Source organism: Pleurodeles waltl, chromosome 5 (assembly GCF_031143425.1).
Source record: "Pleurodeles waltl isolate 20211129_DDA chromosome 5, aPleWal1.hap1.20221129, whole genome shotgun sequence".
Lineage (NCBI taxonomy): Eukaryota > Metazoa > Chordata > Amphibia > Caudata > Salamandridae > Pleurodeles > Pleurodeles waltl.
In genome coordinates, this window is record NC_090444.1 from 646,914,936 (window position 1) to 646,932,162 (window position 17,227).

Genomic DNA, 17,227 nt, shown 5'->3' on the forward strand with positions numbered 1-17,227 from the left:
TCCTTAACATTGAAAAATGTGTCCAATGTTGAAAATGCCTCTCTCTTACTTGGCCAAGCCTTTACAATATATTACTGTAGAACTCACAATTCTGAATGATTCAAAGTGGCTACCATGCTTTGTCTCTCAGGGCTGTTTCACAGAGCCAATCTACCATTGTTTTTTCACAGCTTATATTATTTATAAAATATCTCTCTTCTTGATTAATACACTGTTAGAAATGGGCTCTTTGGTTGACAGTCAGGTTACCCCCTGTTCAAGCAAGGACCCTCACTATAGCCAGGGTAAAAGAGAATCACCGTCAGCTAACCACCGCTTACTCCCTTGGTAGCTTGCCAGAGCAGTAGGCTTAACTTCAGAGTGCTAGGTGTAAAGTGTTTGTACCAATACGCACAGTAACTCAATGAAAACACTACAAAATGACACAACACAGGTTTAGAAAAATAGAAAATATTTATCTAAACAAAACAAGACCAAAACAACAAAAATCCACAATACACAAGTCAAGTTATCAATTAAAAAGCAAAAAGAGTCTTTATGTAGTTTAAAACACACAAAAACACTGTTAGCATGAAAATGTACCTTGGGTGCGTCAAAAATAACCCCGCACAGGCGAGTGTGCGTCAAAAAGGGCTTGCGATGTGTCAATTTCACAGACGAGTGAGACCTTGCGTCATTTCTCCTTTCGTCAGGTCGGGCGATTCGTTTCTTCTCTGCGCAGGTGAGTGATGCGTCGATCCGGTCAGCACACTCAAGTTCGGGCAGGCCTTGCGTTGCTTTTACACGCCCAGTGGTATTTGTGTCAAAAACCCAGTCACACGATGATCTGAAAACCACGCAGCGCGGGTTGCGATCTCCCAGCCTCCGTCAGCGATGCTGCGCATCATTTCTCCAGCTCTGTGCATCGATCCTCTGTCACATTTCCGGTGAGCATCGATTTTCAGCCACGGAGCTGGTGGCGCTCAGTTTCTTCAGCCGCAGATCAGAGTTGCGTCGATCTTTTCCCCGCACGGGGCTCTGTGCGTAGATTTCTTCCTCTTAGGCTGCCAGCTTCTCCTTTCAGGGTCCCAGGAACTGTATGGGCACCACAGGGCAGAGGAGGAGTCTCTCCAGAGGCTCCAGGTGCTGGCAGAGAGCAGTCTTTGCTGTCCCTGAGACTTCAAACAACAGAGGCAAGCTCTAAATCAAGCCCTTGGAGATCTTCACAAGATGGAAGGCACACAAAGTCCAGTTTTTGCCCTCTTACTCTGGCAGAAGCAGGAACTGCAGGATAGCTCCATAAAGCACAATCACAGGCAGGGCAGCTCTCCTTCCTCAGCTCTTCAGATCTCCTCCAGGCAGAGGTTCCTCTTTGTTTCCAGAAGTGTTCTCAAGTCTGTGGTTTTGGGTGCCCTTCTTATACCCAATTTCTCCTTTGAAGTAGGTCTACTTCAAAGCAAAGTCTCTCTTGAATGTGAAATCCTGCCTTGCCCAGGCCAGGCCCCAGACACTCACCAGGAGGTTGAAGACTGCATTGTGTGAGGGCAGGCACAGCCCTTTCAGGTGTGAGTGACCACTCCTCCCCTCCCTCCTATCACAGATGGCTCATCAGGAAATGCAGACTACACCCCAGCTCCCTTTGTGTCACTGTCTAGTGTGAGGTGCAACCAGCCCAACTGTCAAACTGACCCAGACAGGGAATCCACAAACAGGCAGAGTCACAGAAATCGTATAAGCAAGAAAATGCTCACGTTCTAAAAGTGGCATTTTCAAACACACAATCTTAAAATCAACTTTACTAAAAGATGTATTTTTAAATTGTGAGCTCAGAGACCCCAAACTCCACATGTCCATATGCTCCCAAAGGGAATCTACACTTTAATCAGATTTAAAGGTAGCCCTCATGTTAACCTATGAGAGGGACAGGCCTTGCAACAGTGAAAAACAAATTTAACAATATTTCACTGTCAGGACATATAGAACACATTACTATATGTTCTACCTTAACCATGCACTTCACCCTGCCCTTGGGGCTAACTGGGGCCTACCTTAGGGGTGCCTTAAATGTAACAAAAGGGAAGGTTTTGGCCTGGCAAGTGGGTACACTTGCCAAGTTGAATTTACAGTTAAAACTGCACACACGGACACTGCAGTGGCAGGTCTGAGACATGATTACCGTGCTACTTGTGTGGGTGGCACAACCAGTGCTGCAGACCCACTAGTAGCATTTGATTTACAGGCCCTGGCACCTCTAGTGCACTCTACTAGGGACTTACTAGTAAATCCAATATGCCAATCTTGGATAAGCCAACTACATACACATTTTGTAAAGGAGCACCTGCACTTTAGCACTGGTTAGCAGTGGTAAATTGCCCAGAGTAACAAAAGCAGCAAAATCAGAGTCCATCGAACATCAACAACCTGGGGAACAGAGGCAAAAAGTTAAGGGAGACCAGGATGAAAAGTCTAACCTACAAAAACTTGACAAACAGTCTGCCATACCATTTTTTGATCCTGGCAATTACTCTGCTCTGAAATTGTAACTGGATCAGATTTCCTTCCAATGTTTAATCCTAGGAGACAAATGTTCCATATCTCTACATGAGAATGCTCTAGCTAGTGGCTTGTGATCTATTTCTTCCGTTCCCTTCAATGAGCGAAAGGCAAGCGCCAGCACTTTTAAGTTACAATTGACCATTTGAACTAAAACTGCACCTAACCCTTTGAGACTAGCATCAGTTGAAAGAATTGATTTCTTGTTTACACTCTTCTGTCCAAATAAAATAAGAACTGTTTTTTAGTAACAATCTGAATGGCTGAGAGATGCTAGCAAAATTGTGTATGAATTTTTAATTGAATTCTGCTAATCCCAGGAAAAAGCGTACTTGATCTTTATTCTCAGACGCAGAAGCTTCAAGAATGCTGTTTGTCAAATCTATTTTTGGACTTATTCCTCCACCTGAAATTGTGTGTCCCAAATAAGTTACAGTTGCTACTGTTTGCGCCGCATGCATAACGCGGTGGGCCCTTCATGGTAGGGTGTAGCCTTTAAGGCTAGGCATTGAACCATGATGACTGCTCATCGTCAGCTTCCTCCCCCCTTACTCACCCGTGCTGGAATACCTGTATTCCTCACATCATGTTTTCTGAGCACTCAGCGTCCTCGTATGGCAGGTTTCCTTCTTCGTCAAAGAAGCTGGTTCCCCTGCCTCTGTTCTCTGCATCCATGGAATCTTGCAAAAGATGAAACAAAAAAACATTACTTCAAGCTGGCAACTGATACATTGGTAACATTTATGAACTGTATTAAAAGACAATGAATAATTACTTATCTGATCGGATCCTGTTGCAAGGAATGGTGAAGCTAACCTTTTTTTGTCGTTGTTATTTTGTATACAGTGAACAAAAAAAACATTTATTATTGTTTCCCACAACAATTGTGTATATATACTCAAGGACTCATATTAAGGTAGTTGTTCATGTACAGACTTACCTATTGCAAAGCGACTAATAGCTAACTTAATACAATACTGCAAGATTATGATTCTAGGAAGATAAAAGCTGATTTAGCCTAGGAACATTTGATTAAACTTTGCTTCTCTAAAATACTGATGCTTGATCATCTGGGCTTATTAAGCCCATGCATTTAGGTAGATGTTACTGCGAACTGTTATATATTTCCATGTATCTGCAAGTATTATCTGTGGAAGTAAATATCTGTAATTTATTCAAGAAGTATTTCAGAGCCAAGTCAGCCTCCAGAAACCAGCATCTAAAGAAAGGGAGAAGGGACATTAGGTAAATCCTGCTTAAAATACATAGAATTGTGGAAAAAGGATTGTCTGAGTATTTTAGTGCTAAAGGTTGTTCTTAGATTTGAAGAAACCTGAAAAGACTCCTCACATTGCACAAGAGAAGTCTGGTCTGGTCCTGGTCAAGGTTCATACCTTTGTCCTGGTGGGTCAGGCATGAGTTCTTCTGGAGTCCGCTTTATTCATAGGGAAGTCGGGAACCATCATTGTGTCCATTTCACTCCTGCGGAAAGATATAAGCCTGACAGTTACTCTAAATTTACATTTTTCTTTTTTAATAAGCGGGCCAGCATCTTGTAACCCTTTCAATACTTTCCACAGTATATCATCATGCTTCTGTTGATCTTTGCGCACTCCAGTATATCATCTTGGAAAAACAACGCCTTGTCCAATCCATCCAAGGCCTTCTTCATAGCTCTTTGGAAGCATGCAGCAACCGAAGCTAGACAAAATGGCATCCTAACAGATCTGAAAGCTCCCAAAGGGGTCATAAATAACGTTAAAGGTCTAGACACAGGATGGAGAATTACTTGATGGTAAGGGGAGGACAAATCCATCACACTAAACACTTTAGCATCCTTTATAGTAGCTAAGGTTTCAGAAATGTTCGGTAGTGGTTGTCTGTCCACCCATATGTGTTAATTTAGCTCTCTCAAATCAACACACAATCAAATCTCTTTGCCACCATGATTTGGAGACAAAACTATGGGGGGCAACCACTTGAACTCTCAGTCTCTCAATCACACCTCTCTAAGGGCCAGATGTAGGTAGGTTTCATTTTGCGAGTTGCAAATTGCGAGTACTAGTGACTCGCAATTTGCAACTCGCAAAATGAAATGCAGAAAGGTGTCTCAGACACCTTCTGCAACTCGCTATGGGGTCGCAAAGACCCACCTCATAAAAATTTATGAGGTGGGTCGCAGTTTGCGACCCCATATCGAGTCTAGGCACTTACGGGGATGGTGGCCTGCTGGAGACAGCAGACCACCATGTCCGTGACTGCTTTTAAATAAAGCAGTCTTTTTTTTTCTTCTTTTTGCAGCCTGTTTTCCTTAAAGGAAAACGAGCTGCAAAAAGAAAAAATACTGAAACCTTTTTGTTTCGTTTTTTTCAGAGTAGGCAGTGGTCCATAGGACCACTGCCTGCTCTGAAAAATACTTTTTTGTGGCATTCACAAAGGGGAAGGGGTCCCATGGGGACCCCTTCCCTTTTGCGAATGAGTTACCATCCACTTCAAGTGGATGGTAACTGCGAGTTGGTTTGCGACCGCTTTCGCGGTCACAAAGCAACTCAACATCGCGATGCGGTCGCAAATAGGAAAGGAACACCCCTTCCTATTTGCGAGTTGGAATCACATTTTGCGAGTCGTATCCCGACTCGCAAAATGTGACTCTGCATCGCGGAAAGCTTTTTGCACCTCGCAAACTGCGTTTTTCGCCGTTTGCGAGGCGCAAAAGGCTTCCTACATCTGGCCTTAGTTTCTTAATTTCTGACTCCAACAGAGCCATCATCATATGAGGAACCTCCCTTAGTTTAGATACATGTGGTATAGCAACAATTTTTTAAAAGTTTTATGGTTAAAGCATTTCAACAATCCTAAGTTTTTACAGAACACTTCAGGAAATGCTTAAATATTTTCCTCTGGTTGCTCTCCATTGGTCATAGGTAACACCTTCTGTTCAGAAGTTGGATCCAGAGTTATGCCCATGTCTTTCTGATGTGTCTAATCAAAAAGATAGTTTTTACATGATAGACTTACCCTACTATCTCTGATCAGCAAACTGGATCTTCATTACAGAATATCCACAAATGTCAGTTTCCACAACCCCATACCCTACAGAGTTTATAACCTGAGGATGTAAAGTGATCTAACCTTCCTCAAATGTAGATTTCTAATTCTTATCACCCATCATGGTGTAAGATGATCCAGAGTCTGCAAGTACTGGTTCTCTCTTTCTCACCACCATAATTTCAAATTTTTTCATCTCAGTTCCTCACACTCAAAACAAACTTCAATTTTCCCGCCACTTGAATTACTGCTTTTTGTTTAACTCCTCTGCACACACAAGCATAATGTCCTTTTTTACTACATTTTTTCAGAATACAAATCTTGTAAAACATTCTGGGCTATTAAATAGATGTCCTTCCCTCCTACACCTGAAACACTTCATACTCGTTCTTTGCAGATGCAGATTTCACTTTCTGCAATATCCATTTTTTCGCCCTCTTTATTCTTAACTCCTGAGTTTCTGTTACCATCTTTACTAGCATTTTACTTGATTCTTTAACTTCATTCACTCTTCCATCCAGACCTGAATTGTTCTTTACTTTATCATCATGCATTTCATGTACCCACGTACTAGTGTCTCCATTCCTTCTACAATCGCTGTGACATCACTCAAATTAAAAATAAATTCTAGTAATTTCTGTTGCACTTCAACATCATTTGTACATCTTAGTATTTGGTCTCTCACAAAAAAATCCGTAAGATAATCGAATTCACATTCTTTTGTTTTCCTTGCATCCTCGTAAAGAATCTGTGCCTCTCCAACACCACATACATTTTTGACCCGAAATGTTTCTACAAATTCATAATTGACACATTGCTAGGTTCCCCTTCACTATTTCCAGTATATATCTCATCAAGACTTATATGCACATTCCTGACTTCAATCCCTAGATTATGTAATAATATAGCTTGCTTGAGAACAGCTGAAAACTTTTCACCTCCAATAACCAGTAGTTATGAATCAAATATTTGTTTCTACCTCTTCACGGTAATACAAGATCACGTTTATCAGACAATATATGGGGATTCTCTGACATATTACACTTGACATAGTGAGAACCCAATGTGTCACTGATGTTTTAACCTCTGCCTGGATGAGGTGTGTTAAAAAAACTATCTATTACTAATGTGTACCCAAAGTGTACTTATACACCCATACCACCATTTCACCATACTATATTCTAAAGAATGAAAATAGAAAAGAGAAAATCAAAATTAAAGAAAAAGAAAGTCATATATGAGCATCTATATGTAGTGGTAAAGTAATGTGTACATCCTGCTATCACAAAACAAAAATGTACATAAAACAACTAAGATATCCAAATGTGCTCTCTCCGGTAGAACAACAACTGTCTTATATATTCAGTTTATGCCATATCAACAGAGTGCAAAACTCAGTCACCTAGATTGGTGAGTTGTGCGCATCACCAAACTAATAATAACCATGATGTGCAACTTATCTAATCAGATTGCAGCGGTGTGCGCTTCACCGATTTGCAATAATTACTATCTGTTTGAATCACAGGATGCAAGATAGTTAAATGATTTCTGACATATGCACATCACTAATTGCTGAGATATTTTCTAAGTAAAGGTTCCTTTGCAAGTTTCTGGTATGATGCACATGTCACGTCAAATTTCCAAGATGGCCACTACCTCCACTGCTACCCAATGCCATGCATGTACACGCACACGCTGCCACCAACTGCTGCAACGCTAATGTCACCAGTTGTTCTCCGACAGTTGAGTGCACCTTGCCATCGCTCCTGGGCTCCTAGCCCATGCAGTCCATATTGGCAGTTGCAATTGCTGCTCCTCTCAACTCAATGCCACTCACCGATCCACGTTCTTGAGCCGCCGTCACTCCTGAATTCCAAGCCCATGCAGTCTGTAATGGCAGTTTCAATTGCCGCTCAACTCAGCTTTTCCGCAACAGCCTCCTCCTCAAACAGTCACCTCAATTGCATTGACATTCAAAAGCTGAACCGCCTTCTCACTGCTCAAAAGAGCTACTACGGTTTTCACCTGGGCCAATGGAACCTCATCTCACCCGTCCGGCAGCTGGAACACACAAAGGCTAGCCGTCCTTTTGACTTACCTCAGCTGCGAAGGTGAGGGTGCTTGAAATATATTTATGTTCTCTAGTCCAATTACACGCAGGTTCTAGGTTGGTGGTTAATCTTATTTCCAGGCACTTGTCTCCAGTGATAAGTCCACCAAATAATACAACTTCTCTTTGATAGCTTGTAAAAGTTTTATTTAGGCACATGCCTAACCACCAACCTGTAAGGATGTTGACAAACTTCTAACTGGCAAGCCAACTGTCACAGATCTTCAAACCCAGGTCACAGTGAATGCATGGAATGTGGTGACACACTCAGTGACATCGTTGAAATTCCATGCTAACCCCCGACTAAATGCAAGTTTAAACACAGCACAAGGGCCCAAAATACCTGCAAAAACTAGATATATGCTACATATTCAACAAAAACATCTGTGTCGAGTGGCAAATCTTATATTTCAGTGGGTTTCCAACAAAAAAAAAAGATGGAGGCAGATCCCTTTGTATCCATAGGCCCATGCTGTGCAACTCATGCCTCACGTGAAACCAAATGACTTTTGAAGAAAGGACTGAAAAGGAGACTTTTTCAGCATGCCTTCCAATAAACCTCAGATCTGAGGAGCCTCATTTGAAGAGTGTTAGTGCGTCAGACCTTATTAAGTAAACTTACAAGGAGACGCGTATAGGCCGATGAACCTTTTGACTGCGCATCGAGTAGTTCCCACCATGTAACCCCGTACCAATACAAATCAATAGCTATAACAATCAATGACATCAATAATCAATAGTAGTCAGTAATTTCCACACCCCATGACCTAGCGGAAATGAATAACCAAACCTTTATGTAAAAGTTAGAATGCTTATTTCGCTATATAAACAATGCTAATGTTACTTAACTTAATCTCAAAATTAAATGATAAACATACATAAACAATACTGGCTGCCCATAACACCTAAAGAATCGCAATCTAATCAAAGCTTGAGACACTACACATTCTAAGGTTACAGTACAAATCATTAGCAAGAATAACTGTGCAAACAAAATGATATACATTTAGATTCAGCAAAGAAAATACATCAACTGTTATTACATGTAACGAGCATCATCAGCGAGAACCCTAACTCTCTTCATATTAGAATAGCATGTTTGGCCTTCATGCAAAACAATTTTAGACAACACAAATTTGGAAAAGCATCTAGCTATGGCTCTATCAAAATTAGAAGTTGGTACCTAGGCACAAAAAGCAAATAGACCAAACAATCAGTAACATCGTCTCATACCTTGCCTCAGTATGGTTGAGCAAGTTGTGACAGTCTTTGTCAATTGGACATCAGTTCGGTCATCAAGGCATCAAGATTCAGCATTAAAGTTCAGGAAAAGCAAAGTCTGTTCATGGAGTTCAGAAAAGAATAGAGCTAATAACGTACAGAAAATGGAAAAAATTGTGTTTCTTCTCTCTGTGCAGTGTGGCTAAGAAGCAATATAGTTGCAGCTTATACTCCAGTTAGTGCATCCATTGTCTTCCCCTGGGAAGGTCATTCTTACACATACTACATTAAACATTGCACCCCTAGCTAGTACAACATCTCCTAGCAAGCAGTTGTCTTGAGAACAGATTTCTGCTATAAGCACTTGGTCAGCACAGTGGAAAATCGCAATTTAAATTTCTAAACAGTCAAAATAATTTGCCTAAGAAATGCAGCTTGAAGTGAGGCCATGCAACTAGGCCCAAGACTTTGCTAAACTAAGGCCTATTTTTAATACAGCTAATACATAATACATAACCCTTTATATGATATACTACTACATTAATCAAACATAAGCTCAACATTTTATATTAATATGCTATCGATAAGTACACTTCGTGAACCTTGACGGCCACTCAGGTAGGCACACTTTCAAATGTGTGCATTATTTTTCTCTATGTTAATTTATTTTCTATGCAAATTCAACACTCAGAATATATGAACATTCATTAGTAAAATTCAGTCTTAACAAGAGCATCAGACCTGGATGCTGAGACCCTAACCTCCCCGTCTGGACTTAACTAGCCGCTATTTCTGCATTTAGGGGGTCATTCTGACCCTGGCGGACCGCGGGAGCACCGCCAACAGGCTGGCGGTGCTCCCATGGGCATTCTGACTGCGGCGGTGTCCCGCCGGTTTCCCACTGCCCAAGGGAATCCTCCCTGGCGGCGCTACAAGCAGCGCCGCCATGGGGATTCCGACCCCCTTACCGCCAGCCTGGCTCTGGCGGTTTCGACCGTCAGAACCTGGCTGGCGGTAACGGGTGTCGCGGGGCCCCTGGGTGCCCCTGCAGTGCCCATGCCACTGGCATGGGCACTGCAGGGGCCCCCTAACAGGGCCCCACCAAGATTTTCAGTGTCTGCCAAGCAGACACTGAAAATCGCGACGGGTGCAACTGCACCCGTCACACCCCTCCATTCGGAGCCAGCATCCTCATGGAAGGGGGTTTCCCGCTGGGCTGGCGGGCGGCCTTCTGGCGGTCGCCCGCCAGCCCAGCGGGAAACTCAGAATAACCGCGGCAGTCTTTTGACCGCGCAGCGGTATTCTGGCGGTTCCCGCTTGGCGGGCGGCTCCTGCCGCCCGCCAAGCTCAGAATGACCCCCTTAGTGTTTTATACTCCATCTAGCTCTCTGAAGTAAGTAAGAGTAGAGATGCAGCTCTGTCTAAAGACTCCAAATACATTTTAGTGTGCGCTCTCCAAAAGGAAGTGTGGCCAATATTATTTTCTCTATTGTTATCATCACAAACTGTGGGGGTCATTACAACATTGGTGGTAAAAGCCGCTTACCGCCATGCAGAAGACTCCCAACACACCGCGGCGGCAGCGGAGTTCCGCCACGGTCATTATGACCCACTGCTCGGAATCCGCCAAAAGTGAGACACCCACACAAGTCCGCCACACCAAAGGTCAGTGATAAACTGGCGAAAGCAAAACCGACACCGTCACGCCAACAGGAATACGCCCACTCTATCACGACCCACGAATCCACGCAGCGGTCTTTCAACCGCGGTATTCCATTGGGGGTACACACCGCCGCGCTCAAAATACACACACATTTACAAAACATAACCACATTGGACAATTCGAAATACACACACCTGATACACATACACACACCACTCCCACACACCCAATACAATATAAAACACACACCCACATTACCCACAAACCCTTACGACCACAATTGCAACAGAAGGCCAGAGAGATACACCACCATCTACAAACGAGCATCCACAGGCACACAACACCATCACTCACACAACATCCACGCACCTCACACAACACACCACTAAATATCACCCCACACATCACAACACACACCACACCACACATCACCCACACCACCCCATGGCACGGCAAAGACACCCCAGGTTTCTGAGGAGGAGCTCAGGGTCATGGTGGAGGAAATCATCCAGGTAGAGCCACAGCTATTCGGATCACAGGTGCAGCACACCTCCATAGCTAGGAAGATGGAGCTATGGCAAAAAATAGTGGACAGGGTCAACATAGTGGGACAACACCCAAGAAATAGAGATGACATCAGGAAGAGGTGGAACGACCTATGGGGGAAGGTGCGTTCCGTGGTCTCAAGACACCACCTTGCGGTTCAAAGGACTGGCGGCGGACCCCCACCTCCTCCCCCACAACTAACAACATGGGAGGAGCAAGTCTTGGCTATTCTCCATCCTGAGGGCCTTGCAGGAGTAGCTGGAGGAAGGGACTCTGGTAAGTCAAATCTTAACTATTACATCCCCCACCCTACCTTCATGCTATCACATACCCCCACACTCACCCTCACCCCCATCACTCCAACTCCCCACAAATGTCCCAATATCACAAACCACCCATCCCAACACCAAGCCCTGCATGCAACATCAAAGCATGGACACCCATCACCAATGCATGGCCACTGCACATACCCATGCACCCCCCTAAACCATTATCACACAAGGTCCTACACAGGAATGCAAGCACTGGGGTACATGGTCACCCACCCATTGCATACCATGGCACACACAGATGCAACCACAGTCCACTCCACCAACAGAAGAGGCCAACAGTGATGACAACAGTTCTGTCCAACTTGATCTAGATGACCAGCCAGGCCCATCTGGGACCTCGGGACAGTCGGTTCCCCTCACGCAGTCACAGGCTACTACAGAGCTCCCCCCCTCTGGAAACACCAGCACAGCACACACCCAGCGGGCCCATACCTCAGTCCCCAGGACACGTCAATCAGCAGTGTGTCCACCACTACAGGGAACCCAGGGTAACCCACCACCCCAACAACAACAGGGACCTGGGGTCAGTGGCAGTGGGCACACCGTTCAGGGGACAGAGGCCCAGGGAAACAGGGGAACTGGGAGGGCTGCTGTGTGACAGGGGGAGGACAGGCCCACAGAACCCACTCTCCACGAGGCCCTCTCCAACATCATGGGAGCCTACCACCATTCCCAGGTGACGATGGCAACAGTACTGGACAAGTTTCAAGAGACCCAGCGGCTGCAGGAGGAACAGTATTTGGGCTTCAGGGAGGAACTCAGATCCATCAATTCCACCCTGGACACCATTGTAGGGGTGCTGAAGGAAGTCCTCAACACCAGGAGGGACACTGTGGCACAACAAGGGGCCCCTGACACTAGACTGGATGATGAACTGCCCACCAACTCCGCCGGCGCTAGTGGACAGGTGGCACCACCACAAGACCACCACACCAGCACCCCACCCCCTTCAGATGGAGAACCACCCTGCAAACAGTCCCTGAGATCCAGGACAAAGACAGAGAACGATGCCAAGACACCGCCAAGAAATTAGACCACCCTGATTGTCATCCTTCTGTCCCACTTCGTCACCCCGTCCATACTTAAAATGCCCCAGCTCCACTTCCTATGCCCCTTTGGACAATGCACCTGTGAGACTAGTAGCTTGGACTCTGCTTGGACATTCCTCCACCATCATCCCTCACCATTTAACAACCCCCTCCAATATTGAGCACTTAAATAAACACCCTTAAAGCACAAAACAATCTGGAGTCTGTCTGTGATTTTGAATTAGTGTATTAGCGATTACAGTGACAAAATTCTCTTTCAATGGTAATGTCAACATACCTATGTCACACAGCTCTAGTCCAGTCTAGTCTAGACCCACATCTGTGAAATCGTAAAAGAAAGTGACAACTCAGTGACCATACACTGGGTGAAAAGTACAGACAGTAGAGAGGTTGTAGTGTTAAAGTACATGTAGTAGGCAGGTTTGTCTTCTTACCTGTGTCTCATTGGCAGTATTGCAGGATCACTGAGTTCCTGTTGTCGATGTCCTCTTCTTCTGCTTCCTCGTCTTCACTGTCCACAGGCTCCACAGCTGCCACAACACTTCCATCTGGACCATCCTCCTGCCGAAAAGGCACCTGTCATCGCAAAGCCAAGTTGTGAAGCATACAGCAGGCCACGATGATCTGGCACACCTTCTTTGGTGAGTAGAATAGGGAACCACCTGTCATATGGAGGCACCGGAACCTGGCATTCAGGAGGCCGAAGGTCCGCTCTATAATCCTCCTAGTTCGCCCATGGGCCTCATTGTAGCGTTCCTCTGCCATTGTCCTGGGATTCCTCACTGGGGTCAGTAGCCATGGCAGGTTGGAGTAACCAGAGTCACCTGCAAATGGTGAGGGACAACTGTTAGACACACACTGACTCTTAGGGATATCCCCAGACCCAGACAACTTTTCCCACTGAATTGGTTCCAGGTGCTCACCTAGTAGCCACACACAGTGCCTCTGGAATTGGCCCATCACATAAGGGATGCTGCTATTAAGCATCATGCACTGAGCCAGGGAATTTGGCATTAACATGGGAGATGTACTGGTCTGCCAAACACACCATCTGCACAGTCATCGAATGGTAACTCTTCCTGTTTCTGTACACTTATTCACTCCTGCGGGGGGGAGGGGACCAAGGCCACATGTGTCCCATCAATGGCACCTATGATGTTGGGGATATGTCCCAGGGCAAAGAAGTCACCTTTCACCATAGGCAAATCCTCCACCTGAGGGAAACGATGTAGCTCCGCATGTGTTTCAGCAGGGCAGACAACACTCTGGACAACACGTTGGAAAACATAGGCTGGGACATCCCTGATGCTATGGCCACTGTAGTTTGAAATGACCCACTTGCAAGGAAATGGAGTACTGACAGCACCTGCACTTGAGGGGGATCCCTGTGGGATGGCTGATAGATGATATCAGGTCTGGCTCCAACTGGGCACACAGTTCCAGGATTGCGGAATGATCAAGCCAGTAGGTGATGATTACATGTCATTCCTCCATTGTCGACAGGTCCACCAGCGGAGTTGGAGAAACTCGTGGATGGGGTCCGCCCCCAGTACACGCTACTCTACGGTCCTCCAGACAAACAGGTAAGTACACTGGGAGCATGCTGTATGGGCAATGTGGAGTGGTGTGGATGAAAGATAGGGGGGGGAGAATGAGGCGTGCATGAAACGGGCCAATGACTGTGATGGTGCAGTTGGTAATAACTTTTCTTTTTCCCCTGTACAATTCCTGTAGGTCAGCGCCCACCAGAAGAAGGATGTTTAGCGTGCCATCGCCAAGGACGTCTGGACCCTGGGGGTCTACCACAGATGGAAAAAATGTGAGGACATTCGCCGCTGGAGCAAGAAGACGGCGGAGGCCCAGCTGGGGATGGCCTCCCAACGTGGGAGGGGTGCCGTCGCACCATGACCCCCCTGATGTTCAGGATCCTGGCGGTGGCATATCCAGAGTTGGATGGGTGCTTGAGGGCATCACAGCAGCAACAAGGGGGTGAGTACACTCTCATTCTCCTGATTCAGCGTGCAGTGGAGGTGTCTGGGTGGGGGAGGTCTTCTGTGGGTTCCCCTAGACCAGGCTGAGTGTGCTAGTTAAGTCCCCTTTTTCAGGCAGACCCTGTGGCACCCCACCTCACCTGGGTACAGTGCCAACTACACCTAGTCAGGCTCCTGTGACATCCATGTGTGCAGATATCACCCATAGCCTTGTAGGCCATGTCCCTGGGATTGAATAGTGGACCCCAAGTGCGCGGCGTAGTGCAGGGGGCTTGTGTGTCTGTCGTGTCTGCCACTGGTAGAGGTAATGCATGCACTCAACATGTCTTTCTTCTGTCTCCCCCCCCTCTTTTGTGGTCTCCCTGTACTTTTGTGCATTAGCATCATCAGGCGGAGGAGCAGTGGCACCGGAGCAGGAGGGAGCTGCATCCCACATGGCCTTGGAGGGCGAGACTACGGACTCTGATTTCACCAGTGGGACAGAGGTTGAGGGGAGCTCCACGGCGGGTACAGGAGCTGACACCAGTGATACGGACTCGTCCTCTAATGGGAGCTCCCCTTCGGTGGCGGGACCATCTGTGCCCCCCGCATCTACAGGTACAGCCGTCACCACCCCTCCAGCACCGCCCTCCCAGCAGCCCCTCAGCGTTTGCCCTGTGCCCGCTCATCCAGGAGGGTGGGCATCACCTTTGCCCCAGGCACCTCAGGCCCTGCCCCAGTCACCCCTGCTGCCCTCAGTGAGGAGGCCATTTACCTCCTCAGGTCCCTCACTGTTGGGCAGTCTACCATTTTGAATGCCATGCAGGGTGTGGAGAGGCAGTTGCAACAAACCAATGCATTCCTGGAGGGCATTCATTCTGGTCAGGCAGCCCTTCAGTGAGCTTTTCAGACTCTGGCTTCAGCACTGTTGGCAGCCATTGTTCCTGTCTCTAGCCTCCCCCCTCCTACTTCCTCCACCCAGGCCCACACCCCTGTACCTCAGCCTATCCCAAGCACACCATCAGACCAGCATGCACACACCTCAACACACAAGGGAAGCTCAGGCAAACATAAGCACCACACATCCCACAGGCACTCACGCAAGCATCACACACATGCAGACATACCAACATCCACTGCCTTCACTGTGTCCCCCTCCTCCTCGTCTCCATCATCCCTCCAAGTCTTATCACCACTCACACCTGCATGCACTACATCTTCAGCCACTACGTCCATCACCAGCACACCCACCACCACACCCCGCTCACGTGCAGTCACCACCCCCACTACCATTCACACATCCCCTGTGTCCTCTCCCAGTGTGTCTGTGAGCCCACCTCCCAAGGTACACAAACACAGCCACACATACACCCAACAGCCATCCACCTCACGACAGCCTCCAGCCCATGCACCTTCAACCAAAGTCACCAAACGTACACCTCCTACGACCACTACTTCTTCCTCCACTCCCAAACCCCCTCCAGAGGGTGTGCAGAGGTGAGCGTTTTCCCTTCAAAGTCCTGTCCCTTTGAATCCACCCAGGAAAAGGTGGCGGATTGGTAGGTTGTAATTCTGTGAGCGGTACATTGTCCTCCGCCTGTCTGTTGGCGGTTACCGCTGCGGTGTTTGTTTGTACCGCCGTGGTGGTCGGAGTGTTAAAGTGGCTGTCTATGTTGGCAGTTTCCACCACGGTCATAATTCCATTTTTTTTACAGCCGGCCTGTTGGCGGTCTTACCTCCGCTTTAACACCGACCGCCAGGGTTGTAATGACCACCTACGTTTTTTGCCACAGGAAACTAGATAAAACTGTAGCGAAGGGAAATGAATGCAAAACGTGTTTACGCACCAAATGCATGCGGCGTTGTATCAATAAAGTAATGTAATTAGAGATCTGGGTAGAATAGACCCACGCAGAAGCAGCGAAAACTTCCAGTTTATAACTGTGCCGTTGAATAGCATGAATTTCAATGTTTTTATTGTCCAGCTCATTCTCACGCACCATGTTGTATTGATTAATTTAAGAGGGAAAGCAGGTGCTTAAAAAAATTAATTAAATGAAGAGTCGAGTGGCATCTGATTTGTACATTGTGTTCTTTTTAGGACTGTTGTTGGCCATGACGGCTACTTCTGCAGTCTTTTCACCTGTCACCCAAACACAGTAGAGGATAGCCCGCGGTATTTAAATACAGAAGCGAAAATTTCCGGTCATTATCTTCCCTCCTCTTCTGTCGTAGTTTAGTAAACAGATACAATTTGTTTGCGTCAGTTAAACACTTGTTCTTCACTTCCCGGCTTCGTACCACGGTTGTCCCTGCTGTGCCCCACAGTTTGCTGCTTCCTCCAAACTGAAAGCTTAATTATCAGCTCAAGGTTTATTGTCAAAAGGAAACAACACTGTGACCAAACCGCATGTTCTATTGCCAGCATCCCGCTTATCCCTACTGGAACACAGAAATTCAGAGTAAATTAACACAATAAAAACGGGTGACACTAGACCCAATGAAATAGCTCGTTAAACCAAGTTCTTCTGCTGCTGAAATGTAAAACATGGAGGTAAAGAGGTACAATGTCCTTTGGTGAAGTTTTAAGCTGCTTGATAAAGGAGGCAGGGCCTTAAAGTGTCACAAAAACATTTATTTAGGAGTGTGGCCTAATTGTTCGGCATAGCCTAAGAAGCACAAGTATAAGCGTTGTGTTCTATCCAACAAAGGGCCAGATTTACAAGAAAGTGTTGCATCAGCTATGATGTGCCACT